Source organism: Dasypus novemcinctus, chromosome 16 (assembly GCF_030445035.2).
Source record: "Dasypus novemcinctus isolate mDasNov1 chromosome 16, mDasNov1.1.hap2, whole genome shotgun sequence".
Lineage (NCBI taxonomy): Eukaryota > Metazoa > Chordata > Mammalia > Cingulata > Dasypodidae > Dasypus > Dasypus novemcinctus.
Window position 1 is genome coordinate 85,627,349 of NC_080688.1, and position 27,135 is coordinate 85,654,483.

At 35.9% G+C, this 27,135-nt stretch overlaps 1 protein-coding gene across 1 annotated transcript in view; it reads left to right on the forward strand.

Moving 5' to 3' along the window:
- The window catches only part of CCDC102B (coiled-coil domain containing 102B), a 349,731-nt gene that overhangs the window by 24,131 nt on the left and 298,465 nt on the right, over positions 1–27,135 (forward strand). The window lies entirely within an intron of this gene.

The window sequence follows — 27,135 nt, forward strand, 5'->3', positions numbered from 1 at the left end:
AATGAGGAAGATGTTGTCACTTTAATTTTATTTTTAAAACTGACTCTGGGCAGAGTTAAATTTCTCCAATGTCTTATTCCTGGTCACAATTTAAGTCAAGTCCCTTTTCACTATACCCTTCTAACTATTACCTTCTTACTTTTTTGGAGAAAGAAAAGAGCTTGCAAATATTTTCTTTCGAAGAATCTACTGAATATTTTAAAATCAGTAACAGAAATCCAGAAAGCAATATTAAATAAGGAAGAGATCCAGTCGTCTGCTTTTAATGCACAGAAAGTGCTAAAGCAAATGTTCTGTATATAAGCTAACTGCTATTACATATATCAAAATGTTCTTGCCTGTACTGTGGGAGAAAGAATACTGTGAGTTTTCTTTAATCCAGAAAGGTTCATAGGTGGTCCAAAACACTTATTCCTTTGCTGCTTAGGAAAAAAATCCTGTTATCTTCTATTTCTTTTACTAGTGAAAACATATGCTATTATAAAGTTTACATGTTTTTCTATTTTGTATTTCAGTTTATAATTACTGTTTTGAAATGCTTAATTAGGTTAGTTATGTGTGAGAATTCTTTTGATTTGTAAGGAAACAGATGGTTTTAAAGCATAATATAAATTTGGATTTGGGTTTGTTTTCCAAATTTTACACAACAGAACTTGATGGAAGAATTGGGACTTTGAGGTTAGAACTTTCATGATGTTAAAAATGGTTAGAAATTTAAAAGTAGATTTTGCATTGGTAAACATAATAAACAGGCAGATATCAATGTTTGAATTTAACCTTCTTCCGAAATATCAGGTTTTTTTTTTCATTTTACATTTGAATTTTAGCATTCAATAACAAAATAGTTGTCTTTATTGTTTTATGGATCCTGACTTTTTGCTAATGGAAATATGTTCAAAGAAGAGGGAGGAAGTGGTTGGGTTTCCTTTTTGTAAGTCCAATTATCTTTGGTTTGTTAATGTTCATCATTTTGAAACAGGCTCAAAGAACCTTGTTGTTTATCTACCTAAATTAAAATTTTTGTAAATGAAAGAAAGATAACTCTGAATGGAGTTGTTATCAAACAAATAATTAGAGGTGTGTGTGTATGTGTGCTTGTCTGTATATGGGAAACCACAGGGCAAATAACCACTTTGTCACGGGACTTGTTAAAGTCTTTACAAACCATTTATTTGCTGAGACTCATGCCTTCATTTCCATCAAGATAGATTTTATAATGGAATTCTGGTAATCAGAACATAATTTGTTAATGAGCATTAATTTCATAAGGCGATTAAATATAGGGAAAATTTAACCTGGTGGTTGGATAACAAAAACATGAATCGACTAGTATATTAGTATATTCTTTGTATGATAAAGACCTGACTAGAAAAAATAAGCTTTCATTTTTTATTATATATTATTGTATTAGTCAACCAAAGGGGTGCTGATGCAAAATACCAGAAACAGATTGATTTTTATAAAGGGTATTTATTTGGGGTGGAAGCTTAGTGTTACCAGGCCATAAAGCCTAAGTTATTCCCTCACCAAAGTCTCTTGCCATGTGTTGGAGTAAGATGGCCGCTGACGTCTGCCAGGGTTCAGGCTTCCTGCGTTCCTCTCTTCACAGGGCCTGCTTCTCGTTCCTCACAACCAAGCTCCTCTGTGTACTTTCTTTCTTGGGCTCTAGCTCAAGAATCCAGCATCAAAACTCCAACAGCAAAACCCCATCTCTGTCCTTTGCCATGTCTTTTATCTATGAGTCCCCAGCCACCAAAGGCCAGGGACTCAAGACCCTACTGATGTGGCCCAATCAAAGCCCTAATCATAATTTAATCATGCCCGGGTACAGACCAGTTTAGTAACATAATCCAATATCTATTTTTGGAATTCATGAACAATATTTAATGGCTACAATTATAAATGCAAATTTCATCATTCTTTTTTTGTGCCTCTCTGCCCATTCATAATAAACTACACTACTTCACTACAACTAACTGAGATTCGTTGAGTTCAGCAAGGTAATTATCTTTGTGAGGAATGAATTACCTTTCAAGTAGAGCTGACTGGTATTCAATTTGCTGAGGTCCATGTACTTCATTGACCCCAGAACCTGTCATCATGTTTCCCTTCCTTATGTGACTGAAAAGTTCTAACTCACTCTTTTTTCTTTTTAAGATTTATTTTTTTTATTTATCTCCCCTTCTCCCTGTAGTCTGCTCTCTGTGTCCATTTGCCTCATATTCTTCTGTGTCTGCTTGCATTATCCAGCAGCACTGGGAAACTGCATCTCTTTTTTGTTGTGTCATCTTGCTGTGTCAACTCTCCGCATGTGCAGTGCCACTCTTGGGTGGGCTGAGCTTTTTTCACGCAGATGGCTCTCCTTACGGGGTGCACTCCTTGCATGTGGGGCACCCCTGCCTAGGGGTGTGTGGCATGGCACTCCTTGTGTGCAGCAGCACTGCTCAGGGGCCAGCTTACCACATGGGTCAGGAGGTCCTGGGTATTGAACCCTGGACCCTCCATATGGTAGATAGACACTCTATCAGTTGAGCCATATCTGCTTCCCCTAAGTCTTTAAGACTTTCTTCTATTCAACAAGCAGAGGAACATTTTCCCTCTCTGGTGTTGCTCCTCCAGTCTATTGTTGCCTCTCCATTGGCATACATATTATTATATTGTGATAATATTTTATTTATCAGGTCTATTTTCCTGCTTAATCTGGAAATTTCTTTCCAACTACAAATCTAGATAGATTTAGTATTTGTAAAGTCAGTGCCAGGAAATTGGCTGCTTTATGTTTATCAAAATGACAAGACTACATTGATGGCTTCATGTGAAGTGAACAAACTATAAACATACAGCTCAATGGTTTTTAAAAAAGGGAGCACATCCATGTAGCCATCATGCAGATGAAATATGAGAACCTTGTTAACACTCATGAGTGCCTCCCTCATGCCTTTTTCTAGACATTACCACTCTACCTAGAAGTAACCACTATTCTGACCTCTGTCATCAGAAACAGGTTTGACTCCTTCTGAATTTGTTCTAAGTGGTATCATCAGAATATATTGTTTTGTAGCATCTTCTTTCACTTAGCATTATGTTTGTGATATTCATCCATCTGTAGCAATAGTTCATCTTTATCTCTGCATAGAGTCTATCACATGAGTACAGCAAATTTTATTTATGTATTCGTTAGTTTATGGACAATGGTAATTTCCATGTTGAACTGTTGGAAATAATATCATCATAGTAACGCTTATGGATAGTGGTTTCACATTGTGATGCTAATTTGCGTTTCCTTGATAATTAGTAATGTTGAGCATTCCACCTGTGTCTTCACCATGTGAATACCATCTTTCATGAAGTACCTTTTCAAGTCTGCAGCATGTTTTATAGAAGTGAAGTGGTCAAGTATTTTCTTGTGAATTTGTATTAATCCTTACATATTCTGGTGTGACTTTCCAGTTGATATAAGTATGGTTAATATCTTCTCTCATGCTTTAGTTTGCATTTTGAGTCTCTTGATAATATCTTCTCCTGAACAGTAATCCTTAATTTTAATGAAGTCCCACTTACAAATATTTTACTTTATAGTTAATGTTTGGTATCACGTTTAGGAAATCTTTGTTTATTGCAAAGAACCTTTATTATTTTGTCTTTCACTTTTAGGTCAGCACTCTATTTGGAACTGATTGTTTTATGTGGTATGATGTATCAGTTCCATATGGACATATGGCCAAGCCAGCATCTTTTGTTGAAAAAAGGAAAAATACTTTTCTCTCACTGCACTGTCATAATTAGATAACCTTCAAGGAGTGAGTTTGTATTTGGATGCTCTTTTCTCTTCCATTACTTTATTGTTTCCTTGTGCCATTACCTTCCGGCTGAATTACTGCAGCTTTATATTGATTTCATATCCAATAGTATAATTCCCCCAACATTGTTCTTCTTTAAGCTGGTCTTGGATATTTTTTGCTGTTGGCAATTTCAAATGAATGTTGGAATCAACTTAATAATTTCCACAAAATTAATTTTCTGAGGTTTTGACTGGGATTACATTAGCTTTCCAATAGATAAACTAAAGAATACCTAAAGATATGGAGAAAGAAATCACGTTTATCTCAATAATAGATTATAGTTACAGATCACAAATTCATATACCTTTTATTTTCCTTATTTTTGGTCATTTTGATATATTTGATGATCTTATAAAATGGTATTGGCTTTTAAATTTTGACATCTAAGTACTTATTTCTAGAATATAGAAATACACATGATACTATATATTGACTTTATATCCAGTAACCTTACTAAATTCATGTGTTAGTTCTAATATTTCATAGATTGGTCTGAATGTACTTCCACATAGTGTTTAAAAATAATGATTTTTTTCATTCCTCTTTATTTTTATTTCCTTTCCATTTCCATGTCATATTACACTAGTAAGGACCTCTTCCTATGTAGCACTGAATAGTAGTGGTGTTAGCAGGCATCCTTCCTTATTCCTGATTTCAGGGAAAAATATTTCAATAATTTAGCATTAATGGTATTGCTTTGAGGTTTTCACAGGTACCCTTTATCATATTGAGCAATTTCCCTACTATTTTTTGTTTTCTCTGTTTTTTAAAAAATCATAAGCTAATTACTAAATTCTTTTTCATCTAATGAGATTGTTACTTATTTTTTAATGTGGTGCATTACTTGAATTGTAGTGATTAATAATCAAATGCCAAACCAAATGTATATCCCACATGTATATTCCTAGAATATATTCAAAATATTTGTGATATAGTAATCTTTTAAATTACTAGATATTTTTTACTGGTATTTCTGATAGGGTTTTTATGTCTATGTTAATGAGAGAGCTTTGTCATAAATTCCTTGTTAGGTCTTGGAATCAAGATAATGTTGACTTCTTAAAATGTGTTGGATGTATTCACTTTTTTCCCTTATTTGGAAAAGTTGGCAAAAACTTGTGCAATTTTTTCCTGGTATGAAAATATACTTTCTAACTTTATAAATAATTTTTATAAATAATCTTGGATAGGTAAGAGAGACTCTTGTCTCTCAAATATCTCTCATTCTTCCATTCATTCAATATAACACATATTCACTTATTGTCTACTATAACCAAGACAGCATGCTAATCTTTGAGGATGGCAGGATGAGCAGAAATGATCACAGTCATCACCCACATTAAATGCACAGCTTAGTCAGTGGGAGAGAGAACATGATAAAACTTTATGAAGGTTAGTACCAGTATTCAGAGATCACAGCAGGGCCACCTTACCTAAGCAAGGATTATGGAGGTTTCCATGAGGAAACCAATAGTCAGAAAGAGATAGAAAAAATAATTTCTTTTCTCTAGTTTGAACTGAGATCTGCTTCATATGATCAGATGTTGTAAATGAGGATAAAGTGCTGTCCATTGTGGTTCATTTCTTTATTTTATAGTGGATGCCCCAAACTAAAGGAGTTTGGTAATCTAGAAGGCAAGTTCATGTCCTTCAAACTACATGAATATCTGGCACAAAGACTACATATTTAAATCAAAAAAGGAAAGCACTGACAATAGATAAGTCTTAGTGGGGCCGTACTAGGAATTGCTAAAATAAATACTTGTTGCCTGTCTTAAATTCAGTCCTTTCTCTTATCATTTTTTCTTGTTTGCAAAGATATTAAAGTTTGCATTTTTCAGGATGTTGTATTTTATAAACTTCTTTATTTCTTTAATTTAGTTTAACTGTGTTGGGGCACACTATTACAATCTGTTCTCTAAAAGATTGGACTCAAATCCAGTATTTGAATGCCAAAAAGAGAAAACAAATCTTGTATCCTCAAAGTTCTTCTCAATAATGAAAAATACTAAGTTTCATTCTATCTGAGAAGTTAGCTCATGCAATATGAAATCATGCCAAATACAAACAGCAAAATAATACACTCAATATGTTGCTAAGTTATTTTTTAAAATATTCTAGGAATGATCAGTAGAATTTAATTGGTAAATTACACAAGATATTTTATATTTGAGATCACAAAATACAGCATTTGAGTAAAATATAAAATACTAATGTAATTGCAGGGAAAAATAAATAAAGTATTCAAAAATAATTTAAAAATTCCAATGAGAAACAACTGTCAAGCAGTTTCAAGATTTGCATTCTTCTATTTGGCACATAATGAGTATAGAAGTATCACTAAGGGTACTAGGTCAAGTATCACTTGGACCAGAAAGTTATAAAACTATGAAATTGGAGTCCATTTGAAATAATACATAACTGCTGTGGAATTTTCCAACAGCTATGGAATTTTTGCTGCTTCACACTGAAATATTACAGGTGTAAATGGATAAATACTTAACATGACTAAATGTTATTTTGGTTTAAAATAAATAATTTTTAAATTATGATTTTTAAATCACTTCTCTAAAATAATTTCATTGTGAAAAAATGGCCAGAAAAAGGAAAATATTGAAATGTGTACAATTAATCATTTGAATATTACAGAATAGCCACACTAAAGTGGCTTTATAAGTGTTTTTTATTTTTTTCCTGTGGAGCAAAATTTCTGTGAAATTACAGTTGAGTAATGAAATAATTTCTAATAATAAAAACTAGTAAAATAGGCTTTTGCACATCTGAATAAATCATTTGCCTTTCTAGAATACGTACATTCACCCACACACTCAGAATAGACAGAAAATAGAGATAGAGATAAGTAGAATCAGACATACTTCTTCGGGTTGCGGTGAGAGATAAATATTAATATATGCAAAAAACTTAGGAAAATGCCTGATATTTTTTCTCACTCTCACAGTCCCCCTAAATTTCATTGTAGAATGCTAAACAGTTCAGTTAATCTATCATTTGATTTGCAGAAATTATTTTTATAAAATAAAGGCAAATATGACAAAATCTATTACTTGATAGGCATTTAAAAAACCCAATTATCCTCATGTTAAATGAAATTGACGTTGATCAATGAAACTGAAGAACTTTAAAATTTCTCAAGTCACTTTTTTTACATTCAAAATAACTAATTAACTTAAATAAAGGGCTATTTGAATAGAAAGCTTTCCTCATATTGTTGTAATTGGCATTCAGAAATGGGAAAGGAAAAATTCTAAATTATTAGTTGAAAGCTTCATTCTCCCAAAGCAAAACAATATCTTATATTTTAAATGTAAAAAATAACTTTAAAAAAACCTGGTTGCGTCGTCATCGTTTTGGTGTGTCACTTCACGGTGCCGGGAGCCTGCGCCTCTTCACTCTGCATAGGTCTCTGGTGCCTTTTTTTTCTTTTTTTACCAGGAGATCCCGGGGATAGAACCCAGGTCCTCCATATGATAAATGGGAGCTCAACTGCTTGAGCCACAGAGGCTTCCCAAAAGTACTTTTTAATAAATTAATTTATTAAAGATATAAAACTTAGCATACCTACAAGACTTCCTTTACATCGCACTAGAGAGGAAACCCATATGCAATGAGTTAAATATGTTATGGGGAGCAGCAGCTTCAAATCTTTGGTAATTATGTGTAGTCTCTTCCACTTGAGAAACATTTTAGGGAAGTGACTCTGTGCGCTGTTCTCATTTCCTATTTAAAAGTTGTTAAATGCATTGCTGCATGACAATTTGTATTTCCCATTACCATCATATCTCTCAGAATAGAATAGGAATAGACAGGAACCTCAACTTGATAATAAAAAGCATCTAGAAAAACCTACAGCTAACATCACAGTTAATGTCAAAAGGCTGAATGCCTTCCTGCCTAACATCAGGAATATGGCAAGAATGCCTGGTCTAAGGGAAATGCGTGAGCACAACAGCCGAATAGGAAGTTTTACCAATTGCTCCTTCCACTAGAAAAATGTCAGAGACTGGGTTTAACTAGGTGGTGACTCTGGAACTAGAATGGACACTTAGAATAACTGCAGGCATGCCAGAGGAAGCAAGAGGCTGCGAGAGTTCAGCTGCTACCCATGAAAGGGCAAATCAGCGACCAGGCCCTTGTGATCATGCCCACAGCAGCAGCTGGAGAAATGGCTGTCACTGTGGCAATGTGGCCCAGGCCAGGGCTGGCAGAGGAAAGAACTTCTCTACAAGTTGGGGTTGAGGACTGAAGTCAGTGTGGGGAATCCATGAGGTGCCAGTGTGGAAACTGGACTGTTTTGCCTTCTGGGCAACCGCACACCCAGCCACGCAGCGGCACTGACTAGTAAACAGCAGTGTGATTTATTTTGACTTCCATGGGTTTCCTGGTCTGGCAGATCCCAGGGGCACAGCATAGACCCTGACCTTTGTTTCAGCCCTCTCTGTAGAAGCGACTTGACTTCTGGCCTCATGCCAGCATCTACCAGGACTTACTGACCCAGTGTACTCTTTCAGGGGTTGGGTTTCTTCTCTTTCTTGTGTTGTTTGGTCTGGCAAATCCCTGCAGGCCCAGCACAGGCTAGCCTCATGTTCTCTCAGATGCAGTGTCTTTGGTAGCTTACACTTACATCTACAGAGCTATAAAGAGCCAGAGCCTCTCTTTATCTTTCTTTTTTTGGTTGTTATTTTTCTTGGACTGTTTTGTATTTTGGGGTCTGGTGAATCCCTGAAGGATAAGCAGGGACCCTGACCTTGAAACTGCAGCTTCTAGCTTCCTACTAGACCATAACAAGGGACCAGGAGAGGCAGAGCTCTTCATTATTATTTTCTTTTTTTGTGTGGGTGTTTTGTATGTTTGTTAGTACATATATTTTTCTTTTCCTTTACCTCCCCCTCCCTGTTTCTTTCCTATTTTTTTTTCCTTCTTGTTCTTAGCCTGGCCAACTAAAAAATGGGAGAACTGGATTTCCAGAGTGATCACAACATAAAACTCAGAATGTCCAGTTCTAAACAAAAAACTAGAAGCTATATAAGGCAATGGGAAACTATGGCCCAGTAACAGGAAAGAAAGGATCCAATGAAAAATATTCCAGAGTAACCTCAGCCTCTTGAATTACTAATCAAAGATCTTAGAATTACTCTCTTAGATCAATGAACTAAGGAAAAACATGGACAATGAACTAAAGTAAATCAGGAAAATAATATATGAACAAAATGAGAATTCCTGTATTAAGGTGACAATTGTAAAGAAGAACCAAACAAATTCTGGAACTCAAAAGTACAATAACTGAAGTGAAAAATACAATAAAAGTGTTCAAGTGCAGACTGGAGAAGGCAAAAAAAGGATCTGCAAACTTCAATACAATCAAAATTGCCTAGTTTGAGGAGCAGAAAGGAAAAAAGAATGAAAAAAAAAAATGAGCAGAGCCTGGGAATCTATAAGACAATATCAAGCATATCAGTATATGTATCATAAAAATCACAGAAGGAAAAGGGAGAGATAAAAGTTCCAGAAAAAATATCTGAAGAGTAATGGCAGAAAAATTCTAAAATCTAAAGAAAGATATGGGTATACAAACCCAGAATGCTCAACAAGCACCACACAGGATGACCCAAACAGATCTACACTGAGACATTTTGTGAACAGATTGTCCAAGGACAAAGACAGCAAGAGAGATGTGATGTGTCACATATAAGCAATTCTTGATAAGAATAACATCTGACTTCTCAATGGGAACCATAGAGACCAGAAGGCAGTGGGAGGATGTATCTAAAGTGCTGAAAGAAAAATCTCTTAGCCAAGAATAATATTCATGGAAAAGTTTTCCTTGAAAAATGAGGGGGAAATTGAGACATTTCTAGACAAACAAAAACTGAGGGAGCCATTATCATGAGGCCTGCCTTACAGGAAATGCTAAAGGGAGTCCTCCATGCTACAAAGAAAGGATACAGATGGTAACTTGATGATGGATAAAGAAATAAAGATCTCCAGTGTAAGTAAAAATAGGGGTAAATATATATGCTGGCATTATTTCCTTTTTCATTTGTAATGCTCTCTTTCATTTCTTATAAGACTGAAAATTCAATTGCACATAAAACAAATATAAATTTTTGTTACCAGGCACACAATATATAGAGATGTAATTTGTGCCATGAACAACATAAAAGGGGGGGATGGAGAGATATAGATACTGAGTATGTGTAGAGTCAAATTGGAATCAACACAAATTAAATTGTAGAAACATTTAGACTCTAAATCTGATCCCTATGATAACAATTAAAGAAAATTTCTAAAAAATCTACACAAATGGAAAGTAAAAGTGATTCAAAATGACTAATTATAAAAGATCAACTAAACAAAAGGAAGGCATGATGGGAAAGGAGGGACAAAAGACGTATAAGGTTTATAAAAATCAATTAGCAAAATAGCACAAGTAAATCTTGCCTTATTATTAATTTCCCTAATTATAGATGACCCAAATTCTCCGATCTAAAGGTGAGATTGGCAGAATAAACATGACCCAACTAAATGCTGTTTACAAGATAGCCATCATAGATCCATAGATACAAAAAAAGTGAAAGCAAAAGGACAGAAAAAAAAATTTCATGCAAATAGTAATCAAAAGAGGGCAGACAAAATGGACTTTAAGTCAGAAATTTGAAGAGATAAAGAAATACATTATATATTGATAAAAGAATCAATTTCACAAGAAGATTTAACAATTATAAACACATATGCACTTAACAGTAGAGCAACAAATTATGTGAAGCAAATACTGACAGAATTGAAGGAAGAAAAAGACAGTTTTACAGTAATGGTTGGAGATTTCAGTACACCATTTTCAGCACTGGGTAGAACATCTAAACAGAAGCTCAATAAGAAAATAAAGGATCTGAACAACATTATAAACCAAGTAGATCTAACCAACAAATATAGAACACTTCACACATCAGCAACAGAATATACATTCTTTTCAAGTGCACAGGGACCATTCTCTGGGATAGACCACGTGTTAGGGCACAGGAGAAGTCTACATAAATTGAAAAATTGAAATCATGAAAAATAACCTCTCTGACCACAATGGAATGAAACTAGAAATCAATAATAGAATGAAAACTGGGAAATTTACAGATATGTGGAAATTAAACAGCTTGTTCTTAAATGGCCAAGGGATTAAAGAAGAAATTATAAGGGAAATTAGGAAATACTTAAAGACAAATGTAAACAAAGGTAAAATATCCCAAAACTTATGGGGTTCAGTGCAGGCAATGCTCAGAGGAAAATTTATGGCTATGAATGGCTATATTACAAAAGAAGAAAGACTTCAAATTAATAACCAGGCATTATATCTTGAGAAACTAGAGCAAAGTGAACCCAATACCAGCAGAAGAAAAGAAATAGAAATTAGAAAATAAAGAAAACCAAAGTTTGGTCTTTTGAAATAATGTAAAAAATTGATAAAACTGTAACTAGACAAAAAAATTTCAAATAACGAAAATAAGAAAGGAAAATGTTGAGATCACCATTGACTTTACAGAAATAAAATGGATTATAAGAGGTCATTAAAAACAATTGCAGAGCCATGACACCAGCGGACTATCTGCAGGAGCAACTTGGTGGCTTGGAATATGGCTCCTTAATGAGCAATGAGATGCCATCTGTGCTTCAGTTTGGCTGGGCATCAGCAAGATTTCCAACTGGCTGTGTACTCTGGCTCCTCTTGGAAGAGGCAGAAGCACACTTGAGGCCTGTAGCTTCCTAAATATTGACTTCTCAGAAGGACAGTGAGGATTCTCACTTTTAGCTTCAGAGAACCAGGCATTTCTGAAGGGAGTATCCTTAGATAGAGTTCCTCATGACACAATGGCCTTTGCAGCCTCCCTGGGTGACCTCCAAGCACAGGACAGCTGCCCCATTGCCTGGATTACCTGAGAGAAACAATGACCCTTGATTGTGGGCACAACTTCTGTGGTTCCTGCATCACCCAGTGCTGGGAAGATATCTACAGGACATCCTCCCCTGGCACATCTGCCTCCACCACTGCCTTGATAGGAACTTCAAGAACAGCCAATTATATCACATGACTGAAATTGTGAAGCAACTTCCCAACATAAGGAGCAAGAGGAAACTGCAGGAAGAGAAACTCCTGTTTGAGAAACACAATCAGCTCCTCACCTGGCTCTGAGAGAAGGACCTCAAGCCATTGTGTATTCCCATTGCAGGATCTCTTCCAACCTTTTGGATCACCACCTGATGCCCATTGAGCAAACTGCAGCTAGTCACAGGAAGAAATCTTTTGTGCAGTGAAGGAAATTGTTAAGAAAATGGAAAGACAACCTACAGAATGGGAGAAAAATAGCTTTAAACCATATTGGAAAAGGGTTTAATATTCAGAATATGTAAAGAAATACTACAATTCAACAACAAAAGGACAAACAATCCAATTTAAAATAATGAGCAAAGGTCTTGAACAGACATTTTTTCCAAAGAAGTTACACGAATTGCCAATAAGCAAATGAAATGATGCTCCTAATCATTAGCTATTAGGGAAATACAAATTAAAACAATAAGATACCACTTCACAACTACAAGGATGGCTATTATTAAAAAAATAAAAAGTGTTGGTGAAGCTGTGGAGGAACTGGAACTCTAGTTCATGGTTGGTGGGAATGTAAACTGGCACAGCCACTGTGGAACACAAAGTGGCAATACCTCAAAAAGTTATAGAGTTACCATTTAATCAGCAACCCTACTTCTAATATATACTTGAAAAGAATGAAAAGGGAAAACAAGGTCTCAAACAGATACTTGTACACTATTATTCACAATAGCCAAAAGCTAGAAACAACACAAATATCTATCAATAGATGCATGGATGAACAAAATGTGGTACATACAAGCAAAGAAAAATTCATGATTGAGATGCCAATGGACTAGAGCATAAAAATATTTGCTTTTTCCCTGTAATATTTCACCACCTTCCCTGCTTCTAGCTACCCATAAATTAGTAAGTACGTAATCGTCACACACTCATTTCAAAAAGGTGATTGCAGGTTAGATGAGCAAGAATATGTTGACAGACTGGGGGAATTGCTTCTTTAATACGTAATTCTTTTATTTTGTGTTTTCTCCTCATTTCACAGTTTTCTGATTATAAAAGAAAAAGAAATCTCTCAGCCACCTAATTTATAAGTTTATTACAGAGATACACTGTAAAGATGGACATTTTAACTGTAGGGTAGAAATATTTCAAAACAATAGGAAAGAACTTCATTTTACTCAATATTCACAAGGTAATCTCATCTGCTTGTTAGGGCAGATGAATTCCCAGTGTAAATTTTCCAAAGTTTTGTGTTACTGCATTCTCAAATGTGTTTTGGTAAATTATTTTCCCTTAAGATTTAGACTCAAGAGTAATTTAAAGGAAATTCCATCCACATGTTTATAATTTAATGTTAGGTTTCTGTTTTATTTTTTCTTTTTGCTATTTGATGTCCAAGAACTCCCTTAAGTCCCTTTTTAAAGGATTCTTTTGGCAAGATTAGAGCAATTCACAAACCAAACACTTCAGTTTGGAATTCAAGATGCATCAGTTAGATTCTTAACTATACTAATAAGTCTTCTTATTCTTACCCTAAATTCCAGAAATTAATAATAAAGTTGAAGATCACTCAAAAGGCATTTAAGGACATTGAAGGTAATTCTGGTTAATGTCAACATTAACTCAGAGTCTATAAATTTACTTATACATAAATGGTGTAAATATTTTGTTACAGAAAAATGTTAGTAAAAATATTCTTTAAAATGTATTTATTTTACTATTTGCTGAGTAAATGAGTGCGGGCAATCAATTACTAGAATTTTCATTTACTAGACCAGATCTGTCAGAGTTTTTACAAATCTAATCTTTAAAACTTGGCTGCTGTTCTTCTTTCCTTCTTTCCTTCTTTCCTTCTTTCCTTCTTTCCTTCTTTCCTTCTTTCCTTCTTTCCTTCTCTCTCTCTCGCCTCCCCCCCTTCCTCCCCTGCCCCGTTGTCTGCTTTCTGTGTCCATTTGCTGTGTGTTCTTCTCTGTCTGCTTACATTCTTGTCAGTGGCACAGGGAATCTGTGTCTCTTTTCGTTGTGTCATCTTGCTGCGTCAGCTCTCCATGTGTGGTGGCGCTCCTGGGCAGGCTGCGCTTTTTTCTCAGGGGGCGGCTCCTTTTAAGTGGCACACTCCTTGTGGGGCTTCCCCACAAGGGGGACACCCCTGTGTGGCACAGCACTCCTTGCACACATCAGCACTGAGCGTGGGCCAGCTAACCACACAGATCAGGAGGCCCTGGGTTTGAACCCTGGACCTCCCATGTGGTAGGCAGATGCTCTGTCAGTTGAGCCAAATTCGCTGTCCTGCTCTTTTCTATCATAGCATAAAATATGCTTAGTAAATGTATATGCTTTGAATGCAAAAACAGAATCTTAATCATTTTAGTGATTATTATTATTTAATGTGTGTTTGTAATAAAATTAACATTTCTTGATATCCTGATAATATATACTGATATTATATATTTTCCATTTCTGAAAAACTCTTTATAAGCATTTGACATGAACCTTGGCAACAAAAGAGAAATATTAGAAATTCATTTCCAAAGTAATTTAAAAGTAATTATGTTTTCTCTTAAGTCTTTGTGTTTTCATTTATAGTTAAAGTGGAATAAACAAAAAACCAATTTTAGGTGGGGGAGTTATTTCCTCCAAGTACTACTGACATTCCTAAATATATACGAAATGTCAGCTCAATCTGCTTAAATAAAAATCATATACAACCCGTTTAAAATGATATGTGTAGGGAACAGACGTGGCTCTAGCAGTTGAGTGCCCCATTCCACATGGGAGATCCCAGATTCTGTTCCTGGTCCTCATGAAAAAACAAAAACAAACAACAAGCAAAACAAACAATAAAACTAACTTAAGGGAAGCCAGTGTAGCTCAATGGTTGAGCACTGGCTTCCTGCATGCAAGGTCCTGGTTTCAATTCTGGTACCTCCAAAAAAAAAGGTGTATATATATATATGTATATGAATGTTATTATACTGGTTTATAATCCCTAATTTGAATAAATAGGTAATCCCTGATTTAAACATGATATATGTACATATCTGTTTTTTTTTTAGGAGGTACTGGGGATTGACCCCAGGACCTCATAAATGGAAAGCAGGTGCTCAACCACTGAGCTACATACACTTCCTTATTAGAGTTTTGGTTTTTTCATTTGTTTGTTTGTTTTTAGGAGCTATGGGGGATTGAACCTTGTACATGGGAAACAGATACTCCACCACTTGAACTATATCCACTCCCCAAACATAACATATTTTTATGGGTATACATTCTTTGAGGTGGCTTGTGAAAGTCAGTTTCATAATACTGAGACTTTGTTTCCTTAATTTCCCTCTTTTGACCAGGCAAATTAATGCCATGCATAGGGAGAAAACATAGGCTGTCTGAGAGCATGTGTGAGAATAGAGCATGGAGTGTTGGTACCACTTTGTTTCTCTTTATCCAATCCACTTGGCCTTTGCTTTTTCTTAAGAAGCTAGTGTTGGCCGCTAAATTAATTCTGTAGCCATAATGGTTGGTTTGGAGAGTTGCAATTAAATTCTTCCCATTGGCCCTTGGCCCTCCCTCTCTCCAAGTTAAGGGCAGTGGGCTCACCCATTTTGCTGTGGGGTCTGGATATTGGTACTCCTCCCAAGATTTGCTAAAGAAATCATTTGGTAGAGTGGCAGTAATGATGACCTTCCAGTTGAAAGATCTGAATTAAGTCACTCTCTACTACTTAACAGGCTTCTGACATTGGTCCAGGCACCCGTACCTACCTAATAAAATTGATGTTTCATACACAATACTGAAAGTGCTTTTAAAATACAATGTATTATACAGATTTATAGAGTTATTACTTCTTGAGAGTGATACTTGAAATTTGTTAGCATTTTATCCTCTTAGTTAAACCTTCGATACTTCTTAAATTTAAATGCTCAAGGCAGGGAAACATATTGACTTCTTAGAAGTTCTGGATGTTTTCTGGGCATATAAGATCTGGAAAGAAGTTTTGATAGGACTTCACACATCTATGCATGAAGTTTTCATAATAGATTAGAAAAGGAGTCTTTATTAAAAGAGAAGACTTTGAACTCTTACAAGATTCCTTAGCTATTATTAAATTGTAGTTAAGACTCAAAGATTGAAAAGTGGATGTGGCTCAAGCAATTCAGCTCCTGTCTACCATATAGGAGGGCCAGGTTTTGATTCCCAGGACCTCCTGGTGAAGGCAAGCTGGCCCTAACAGAGTTCTGGCCGATACAGAGAGCTGATGCAACAAGATGATGCAACAAAAAGAGACACAGAGGAGAGACAATAAGAGACACAGCAGACCAGGGAGCTGAGGTGGTGCAAGAGATTGAGCCCCTCTCTCCCACTCCAGAAGGTCCCAGGGTTGGTTCCTGATGCTGCCCAAAGAGAAGACAAGTAGACACTGAAGAACACACAGTGAATGGACTCAGAAAGCAGACACCAAGTGTAGAACAATGGAAGGAGAGGCAGGGGAGGAAATAAATAAATCTTTTTTAAAAAGACTCAAAGATCCCTAGACCCTTATTTTGCTTTACACCAACTGTAGGACAGCAATGTGGTGTAGGTATAGGTAATTCTTTAAGGAAGTTTGGAGGAGACATGCAGGGAAATGTTGAACCATAGTCAGAGGAGTATGGTAGACCAAATAAAGACAGAATAGTAGCCCCCTGTTGCAGTTTGATGTTGTTTATGAATTCCAAAAAGTAGATATTGGATTATGTTTGTGAACTGGTCTGTTCCTCTGGGCATATTAGATTGCATTGGATCCAGAGGTTTCACTTTTACGTGACTGAGTTGTTATTAGGGCTTTGATTGGGCCAGGTCAGTGGGACATCGAGTCCCCACCCCCTTGGTGGGTGAGGACTCACTGAGAGAACTGCTTGTAGAGGAGGGAGGTTAGAGTTTTAATGCTGGAGCATAAAGAACAGGGGGAATGCCAGCATGCCCGGAGCAAGGAGGGCTGGGCAGTGGGAGTCCAGGTCAGAGAGGGAGGCTGCCAGCTCCTATGGGACTGAGGCTGATTAAATGCCTCATTGCATTCTAAATGTAATGGGGAAGCATTGGTAGGTTTAATTAGAAAGGGAATTACCCTGGTTTGAATTTTAAAGAGATTCTTTGGCTGCTGTGTCCCAACCTGATGAAGAGTTAGGCATTTTAGTAGTAGTACAGGTGAGATATTGTTTCCACAGCATAGAGGCAGTGAGGGTGGAAAGAAGTACATGGAGCTAGGGAGTAATTTGAAGGAAGGAGATAATAGAAATTCCTGACTATGGGGTAAAAGAGAAACTAGTTTGAGCAGTTTGGTGGATGGGAGTGTCATTTGCTGTGATATCAACAATGGGGAAAAAATTTGCAGTGGGCTGAGGATCATAGAGTTCAATTTGGTCAATGTTAAGCTTGAGATACCTACTAGACATCCAAGTGGAGATCTCAAGGAAACACTGCAATTAGTGAGTCTAGGGCTCAGGGAAGATGAAAGGGCTAGAGATATGGATTTAGCAGTCAGTGGCAAAAACATTATATTGAGGGCCAATCTCTACCAAATGAGCAGCAGGGGACCAAAGGGGACCAAGAAGGAGGAGGTGGAGGGATAATCAGGGGAGTGTCATGATCAGGAAAACAAAATGTGTCTAGAGAAGGAAGGAATTTTCACCTGTTTTGAACATTGCTGACATTAAGTTAGATAAGGATAAAAAGTGAACGTTTGATTTGGCATAAAAAAAAGGTCCTTTGTGATCTTGACAAATGTGATTTCTATGGAATCGAATGTGCAGATTTCCAGCAGAAAGGGGCTGATGAGAGAATGGGATGTGAGGATATTAAAGCAGTAAATATAAACATTTTAGATAAATTGTCTTTGTTGTGATGGGGGCAGAGAGATGGGGTGATCCTTGGTCATTGACTATTGCTCATTAGTCCAAATTAAATAAGTTGATCATAGTAATGTCCGAAGTATATATTGGATAAATAAATTAAACACTGGCTTCTATAGTTTAAAAATACTGCTTTACTTGCTCACCAAGATAGTGATGGCAATCTCACACAGCTTTTTAGGGAGTTTTTCCAAACTTCTGAACACTGACTGAAATCTTCATGTCCTGCAGCAGATCTTTTTGCTACCAGATCCTTGGGAGCCTTTGACAAAGAGTAGCTGCAAACCCACAGGTTGCCAAGTTGCCCTTCTGGCTTCCCAACTCTTGAAAGTTTCCTTTAATTCAGTCTTTGTTCAGAAAACAGCCTATCCTGCCCAATCTTTTCTAAATGCTAGTTAACCAGTAATTTGATTAACCAGTAATTTTGTGATTTGGGGTAATCAGCTAGTTTAAATGACTTTCTTTTTTTAATCTATTTTATATTTCAAATGGGTGGATTTTACTCTCTGGAACCAATATGGTCATCATTATTTACACCGAAAATTAGAAAATAAAATTTCCAATCATACTTAAAAACTGAAACATGGCAATATCAGACACACTTTAACATAAGGATGGTTTTGCTTAAATAAGCAGAGTGGATGAAGAAAAGTACTTGGAAATATACATAGGTACAGCTCATAAAAATCTAAGTGCATTATCAAATGTCTGCTTCAGAATCCAAGTTTTTTGATGTAGGATACATTTTAGCCAATTTGGTTTATTAGTGTAAGGAGTGTACTGTTGGAAAAATGAAAAGATTTTGAGAATAAATTTTGTTTGGATTGAAAAAAATTTATAACTGCTGTTCAGAAATAAATATGACAATCATTTGAGCTATACACTCCAAACTTCATGATTAAAGTCAGAGAACTTTTCAGTCAGCTAATAGGGTGGTTGGCACCTATGCACATTCCATCAGTTGGGTGGGAGGAAATATTACTGGATCATACTGAGAAAGAGCTTTCTCTTGGTTGCTAAGAAGTGTAACTAGATCTGTGAAGAATTTCTGACTTACACATTCTTGAAGAGCAAGTGTGAGTGGGATAAATGGCTTAGAAATTTTGCTTAGGAAATACATAGGTCAGTTGGGATAGTTTCTGGTTTTGTTCAGTGGAAACTTAAATGAACATAAATATTGGTAAATGTTGATGAGTTCCACATCAAAGAAAATCTATAATTATAACAAACAAACAGCTTTTAAATAAAAATAACGTAAGAACTGACCTTGAAAAATATAATCCCCTTCTCTTACTCCCACCTATTTTATAGTGGAACTGTGATTGGAATTACTTCATAGTGTAATCCACTCTCACACCATAAATTAATAATAATAATAATTTCAACTTGTTTGCTATGTGCTCTTCTTGATTTCATTTTAATTTATTTTAAAGTAAAATTTATGGAAATAGTTATATTGTCCTATACATTACTTAATCTATTACACTGACATTTACATAGCTGTATTAATTTCAGTTTCAGGGTCACCTGTCTAACTTTGGAAAGTGGTGGAATTTTGATGATACCAAACTGCAGCAGTGTTCTTTCCAAAAAAATGTGCAGTCTGTTAGCCACCTGGATATAGTGGCAAGGGAATTCTCACATGTAAGGAGGATTCAGTGAAGTTCTACAATTCTACCACAGCTAATACTAGTTTAATTTTTGGCTTAAAGTCTCAATGAATATTTTGGCTTATTTGGCATTATCCAGTTGGGTTAGATTACATAGGAAAATTGGGATGGTTTGTGGTTTTGTTCGCTGAAACCTTGAAATGAAAATAAATATTGGAAAATGCTGATGAATTAAACAAGTGTCAGGTTTCCATAAAAATAGACAGAAAGTATTAGATTTTTATAAATTGTTAGTAGAAATATACTTGAGTTTCTAACCTCAGATCTTGGTTAAAATATCTTTGTCTCAGTTTATATACTGGTGAGAAATTTCCAGAATGTTTTGACACAGAACTTTCTTGAATCTCTTTGGCACCTCAAGTACTACATGAGAGTAGTTAATTCACCCAAGAAACTCTAAATTGTCTGAACCTAAATTTGTACCTGGCAGGAAAAATGCTGTATGTTTCAGTATGATCACCCTGCCAGAAAACATGAATCTTATTTCCCAAGGCCCATTACAAACGATGCACGGACATTGTATAAAATGGATTATGGATATGTCTTTATATCTTTATTTACTTTCCAAATGAGGTCAGACTGGTTACTTTCTGACTCTGACCTATAAGAAGATTATGCTTGCAATGCTGCATTTTTATTTTTTTAGCTTCTTAAAGTATGGAAAGTCATGCTATTGCTGGCCATGATAGCAATAACACCAAAATACTGTGAGGAGAGATTTTTCTGACATCTATTCTAAAAGAAAAAAAAAAAGTTAATTTTTATCATTAAGCTTTAAGATATTTATTATTCTAATTTTTTTCCCCAAACGATCTTTACTGAAACCCTAACTCAAGGAAAGATACATTAATTCAAAACACTGATGCATGGCTTCAGCAATACTAGGTAATGGTAAGAAGTTAAAGAGAGAGGAAGCAATGGAAAACCAGCTAACAAAAGGCAGGGCTTAGCATATGAACATCAAGCCAATTAATTAAAATAAAGATAATTTCTATCTGAGCAGATAATGCAATTTATAACTTAATGACACTTGGAAAACATAAACATATAGGCTTTAAAAATATTTATGTTTATGCATATTTTATATTGCAGTTCTTTTGGAAAATAAAGCATCTAAGTGATATAAATAATTGGCAAATGGTACAAATTCATTTTACATTATTTACTTGCCTGTTTTGTGCAAGGATTTCCTACCTATATGCAAGTCCAAAATCTCAGTAGCCACAATTATAGATAGCAATTGTGCATATACTTTACTTACATTGCATGAACTTATGTACATTTAAAATGTAATACTTAGCCAAGAGCAAAGTTAAACTATATAGATGCAATGTCACATGATCATACACTGCAATTGTTTCACTTATCTCGATGTCACAACTGCCGTATTCACATTTAAGATTCTGGTTTTTTTTTTGCAAACCATTCTTAAAAATCTTGTTATACTCTGCTTCAGACCCACAACAAAATATATAAATTACATATAGTCATTTGGCCATGTTTGACAGATTGGCCTACATTTCATAGTAGGCCATTGTGGTAGATTGAATTGTGTACCTAATTTAGATATGCCCTTAATTTTCATCTGCATTCCAGTGGGTGTGAACTCTGGGTAAAGAGGTCCCGTTGAAGATGCTATTTTAGTTAAGGTGTGGCCCAAATGAATCACGGAGGTTATTAATCAGGATTGTTGCATTCCTTTATAAGCAGAGGAAACTCACACATAGTCAGAGAAAGTCAAGGGGAGGAGCCAGGAGCTGAAGTCAAGAGAACCAGGAAGAGACAGGAGAGGACCTCACCTGGCGGAGGCGAGGCGGGGGCAAGCCAAGGACCTGGCCGCCATGGGCTTGTGGGAAAATTATCTCTTTGCTGCACCCTGATTTTGGTTGTCTAACATCAAAACCGTGAGCAAATAAATTTGTATTGTTTAGGCCAAGACTTTGTGTGGTATTTGTCATTGCAGCCTGAAAAACGTTTTTCTTTTCTGTATATTGAAAGTGGATCCTTTCCTCTTTTTATCAGAATGTGTGATGCCACACCTATAGTAACCAGTGTTTGGTACTACGGTATGAATCTGTCAATCTATTGTCTCATTGCTTAGTTTTGGCCTTTGTTATTTTTGTTGAGTATGCATTAGAGGTCCTGTGCTTCCTTAGGGGAGATAATCAAGAAGGATTTCATTTAGAATGCCCTTCCTATAATCTAAGGGAAGGTAATAAATATGAATGATAAAGCAAAAATCCCTTTAACCCTATAGTCTGCCCTGAAAACATCTGTTTTGCCTCATTCTTCAGATAATGTGACTTTGGAAGACTTCTCTATTTTAAGTAGAACCTTTTTCTACTATGATCCATTGTTTGTTTTCTTCAAAGATTCAATTGGCATATGTGATGGTGGCTGGATCCTGGCTGTTAGCATGGCCGCATGATGGCAGGGCCATGACTGTCCCCTCACACAGTGGATGTCCTTTCCAGAGGACAGAGGCCTCAGAGAGTCAGAGCCAGATGCTGTTGCCTGTAAAGTCTAAGCCTCTCCTGAAGCAAGCAGAGAGGGGACTGGGTGGGCGTGTGGAGGGAAGGGAGAATGCGCCTGCCTGGGGGGAGTCGCATTGCACAAGGAAGATGTGGAGGTTAGGCCTATGCAGGGGACTGACACATTCAGTGTGGGGAGACGGGGGATGTGGAATTCCAAAGGGCCACAACTAATCTGTGCTAAAGAGATTGAAATAATTCAAAGGGCAGTGTCAGGATTAGGTGACTGATGATGGTGTGATTTTCAGAGGATATTTGAGCAAGAAGATATCCAAAATGAAAGTCTATACCCACACAGATTTCAGAAATAAGCTGAAAGATCTCACTGTAGTGAAAACAGATGATATTCTGAAGCTGTGGATTTTTATTATGGGGAAGCAGTGACTCTGGATTCAAATTTCCTTTATTCCAAAAGTAGGCTGACCCCTTCTAAACATGGGACTTGGGCTGGTTGCATTAGACTCCTGAACCCTACTTTCTTCATTTCTAGGATGTGGATCATCACAGTATATAACTTATGGGGCAGGTTAGCAAAGTACCTGGCACAAAGAAAGTATTCAATAAATGCCAGTGAGCAATGTTACTTCTTTGTTTAGAAAATAAAATTGGAGCATGAGTCTTTGCTTTAGAAGTCATAAACAAGTGGGGCTGGGTAATTCTTTGAAATATTTTCCTGTGGGTTTCACCCCACAGTAAGCCCTTTTTTCTCCCAAGGGACAGCAGGTAGACTCTTCTATATTCACTGCCTTTTCAAAGCAAGGTTGGTGAAAAGAAGTGGATAATCACCCTTCCCTCCACACTGGCCAAAAATACCCAGACCCACTGAACAAACATTTGACCTCTGAGCTTCAATATTTAAGGTGTTGTTATAAACAGCATTATTAGAATATTTGCGAGTTTAGTGCTTCCTTCTGTCTTCTCCAAGATGGAAACTCAGAAGGTCCTTAAAAAAAAAAGAGGGAGAGGACAGCAAATGAAATCAAGAGAAGTGTGCATGATCAAAAATAGTGAGGACCAATTTAGAAAATTAATTTAGCTATAGAAAAAGTCAGATTTTATTTTGTGAAGATCTGAATTTGTGATCTCCTCACTTGCTGCATTGAAACTTGTGATTGATTTTGAATTTTCATTGAATAATATTAATATTATATGGAAAGTGACTGTAGCTTTATTACATGAAACTCAAAGCATTTTTATAATTGCCATTTTTCTTTATGCTTTCCCTATTTTTAAGTACATAATTTCTCTTTCAGGAAATAAGAAAAAAGAAAACACTGAAAATATTAAATGGCATATTAATTCTAGGTTACTTACTATTAGGTTGGTGCGAAAGGAATTGAGGTTTTGGACCATGAATTTTAAATCATTATAACTAGGCTCAAACACGTCTTTATTAGCGAAAATAGGAACTATTGCAATCAACACATTTTTGCCAATGAGAAATAAGCTTGTTTATTCCTGTAGCATAAAAATGTGTGCTTTGGGATTCAATGAACTCTTCTGCATCCTGCTGGTTGTGGAAGCGTTTTCCATATACAAAATTGTCGAGATGCTTGAAGAAGTGGCAGTCGGTTGGTGAGAAGTCAGGGGAATATGTCAGATGAGGCAAAACCTCGTAGCCCAATTCGTTCAACTTTTGAAATGTTGGTTGTGCGGCAAGCAGTTGGAAGGTGTCAAAGAGAACAGTTGGGCCCTTTCTGTTGACCGATGCTGGCGGCACGTGTTGTAGTTTTCAGTGCATCTCATCGATTTGCTGAGCATACTTCTCAGATGTAATGATTTCGCCAGGATTCAGAAAGCTGTAGTGGAGCAGACTGGCAGCAGACCACCGAACAGTGACCATGACCTTTTTTTTGGTGCAAGTTTGACTTTGGGAAGTGCTTTGGAGCTCTTCTCAGTCCAGCCACTGAGCTGGTCATCACCAGTTGTCATATAAAATTCACTTTTCATCTCATATCCCAATCTGATTGAGAAAATGATTCGTCGTTGTTGCATAGAATATGAGAACATGACACGTCGAAATGATTTTTCTGGTTTTTGGTCAGCTCATGAGGCACCCTCTTATCAAGCTTTTTCACCTTTCCAATTTGCTTCAAATGCAGGATGACTGTAGAATGGTCGACGTTGAGTTCTTCGGCAACTTCTCATGTACTTTAAGAGGATCAGCTTTTGTGACTGCTCTCAACTGGTCATTGTCAACTTCCGATGGCCGGTCACTGCACTCCTCATCTTCAGGGCTCTTGTCTCCTTTGTAAAACTTCTTGAAGCACCACTGCACTGTACATTCGTTAGCATTTCCTGGGCCGGATGTGTTCTTGATGTTGCCAGTTGTCTCCACTGCTTTATGACCCGTTTTGAACACAAATAAGAAAATTACTCAAATTTGCTTTTTGTCATCATTTCCATAGTCTAAAATAAATATAAAATAGAAAGCAAGTAATAAGTCATTAACAAAAAAACATAAAACAAAAAAAACATACACCTTAAAATGATGGATAAGATAACCACATTTATTTAAGAATGTATGCCAATAGCAAATGGCAAATTTCAACAATGCAAAACTGCAATTACATTTGCACCGACCTAGTAGTGACTTGTATAGTGCTGAGAAAAACTGTTGCACAGCCCCAACCAGTCAACCAACATTATCCCCTTTAATGCTCAATGAAGCACATGCTAGTTCTGTTCCCTTGAACAAATAAGGATATTGGATGAAAGCCAGTTTAAATAATTTGCCCCAAAAAATCTCTCTATTGGCAAAGTGAGGGATTGAAACAATAGAGTCTGGCTCTGGAGCTCACAATTTTACACTCCTGTTTTGGAAGAAATATGTTTAGTAATATTTTATGTACATTGTAGATATATCACATTTTATTTATTTGGTTAATAAAATGTTTTCAGCAATAGTGATGGTCTGAGTGTATGAGCATTCTCACAATGCAAGAAAAATATATAGGAAACCAAAGACTCAATGGTATTAAAATATTTTTTGTATACATCAAAGGCCTTCTGACATGGTTACTGGCAAATGCTTTCATAGTTGTCTGAGATAAAGCTTCAGAGGTGCTCAGGTATGTATAAGGAAAAGGAATGCTTTAATAAACATTCATATGTTCTCAGCATTCCCATTTACACTTGCTTGAGAAAACCCTTCAGAACAGGAAACACTATATAAGTTCAAGGGCTGAGTCGTAAAACCCAACTCAGTGTTGTTTAGTCAGATGTGAAATAATACAAAGTTAATTGATAGGCAAGATCTCAGTGTACCAGATTCCAATTATAGAGTCTTCAACACCCGAGTGAAATAAAAGTTAATGAGACACTTTTAAAGACATTACTATTTCAAGATGCTGATTTATTTGGAAAATGCCAAGGTTAAATTTAATATGCTAAAGAAAATTGTCTTCATTTTGAAACTCCAACAAAAAGAAATACCATTAAATAGTGAAAAAATATAAAAATATATAAATATATACGTATATGAGTGTGGATAGAGAGGGGGGGAGGGAGAGAGAGAATATTTGGTGTGCTTCAAATTAAGATTTTTTTTCCTTTTCTTTAACAGGCAATTAAAACTGTATATATTTGTATTGGTTTAGTAATGGTCCAAGAAAATTGGTCAGTTATAGTATCATTGCCCTCTGATTCACAGTAAATGAAGGGAACAATTATTCCAATCAGGACTAATTCAGATATGATTGGCTATATACCAATGCTAACAAAATAATTACAGTCATGAATTTCCATTATTATGATAAGTTTATCATAAGGAGTGAATTGATTTGGCCCCTCTACAGAGCACTTGTCAAAATGTTTTTTCCCCCACAACTGAAAGTAATAAATATTTAATATTATACAGATTCTTTTGCAATAAACATTTATTTTGCAAGTGAGCAGGTATAACGAAACTCATTAAGTTCATAAAATACAGTCATAAAGAAGCACTATATGACCTATTACTATAAAAAGCTAATTATAAAAAGTGTGAGAAATTAATGTACATAAAATGTCATCTAAAACTTATCTGATTATAACAATGGGCAATCTTATACAAACACAGAAACTTATAAGTTTGTAAATAATAATCTGTAAACTAGCTGCATATTTTAGATCAATTAAAAAAATCCACTCGGGTTATTTTCCAATAGCTATATTGCTATCTTGCATAAAGTAATGGGTATAACTATTGATAAGAAGGGTTTGCCTTTACAAATTCATTTGCCTTTTGCTATTTATATGTAAAGCTGTTTTTAATTCCTTTATAGAGTGTAGAGATTGCTAAATCTTTGTTCAATTATCTCTTCCATGAAGCTTCCTCTTTTCTAGGAGACAAAATTAATCATTTCTTAAGCAGTGATCCTTAGCACTTAGTACAAACATCAAGAGCCGAATAAAATAATAAAGAAAGATGGATTAAATAAATAAATATCTTTGTAACAGAGAAAAATTTACATTTATTTATTTATTTATTTGTGATTGTCTCATCCACCAGACTGTAAAACCTCTGAGAAGGACCATGCCTTATAATACTTATTTTCATAGCTTATTACAATATTAAGCATAGTAGGAACTTAACTAATATATCAGTTAAATGTGCTTTTGACTATGGGTAACAGGAAAACTAGCTCTCTTAGCTTAAATAGATACGGTTAATCATTCCCTCATAGCAAGGATACTAGATATGGGCATTCCAGGGCTGCGGTTGCAGTCTAATTAAATCAGGCTTCCCATTCCACTGCTCCACTATCTTTTCATTCCTTCCTCTGTTCTCCCATCTTAAATGCATTGATTTTGTCTTTATTGTAACAAGATGGCTGTTATGTCCGACTTCCAGAGTCATGTCCTCTTTCATGCAGGGAGAAAACAAAGGCAAGAGGGCTTCTCATGTTGAGGTTTTCGAATGTTTCTGGAAGAGAAACATTCCTCAGTAGAATGCCCCTTACATCTTATCAGCCAGAACTAGGTTCTAGCCGACCTTGGGACTAAGAAATGGTCGATTTGACTGAGTTTATTATGGCAGATTTAGACCAGTTGTGATGTAGCCTGCAGCTTGTGGAGGGCTTCTTCTCCAAGAGATCAATGGATTCTGCA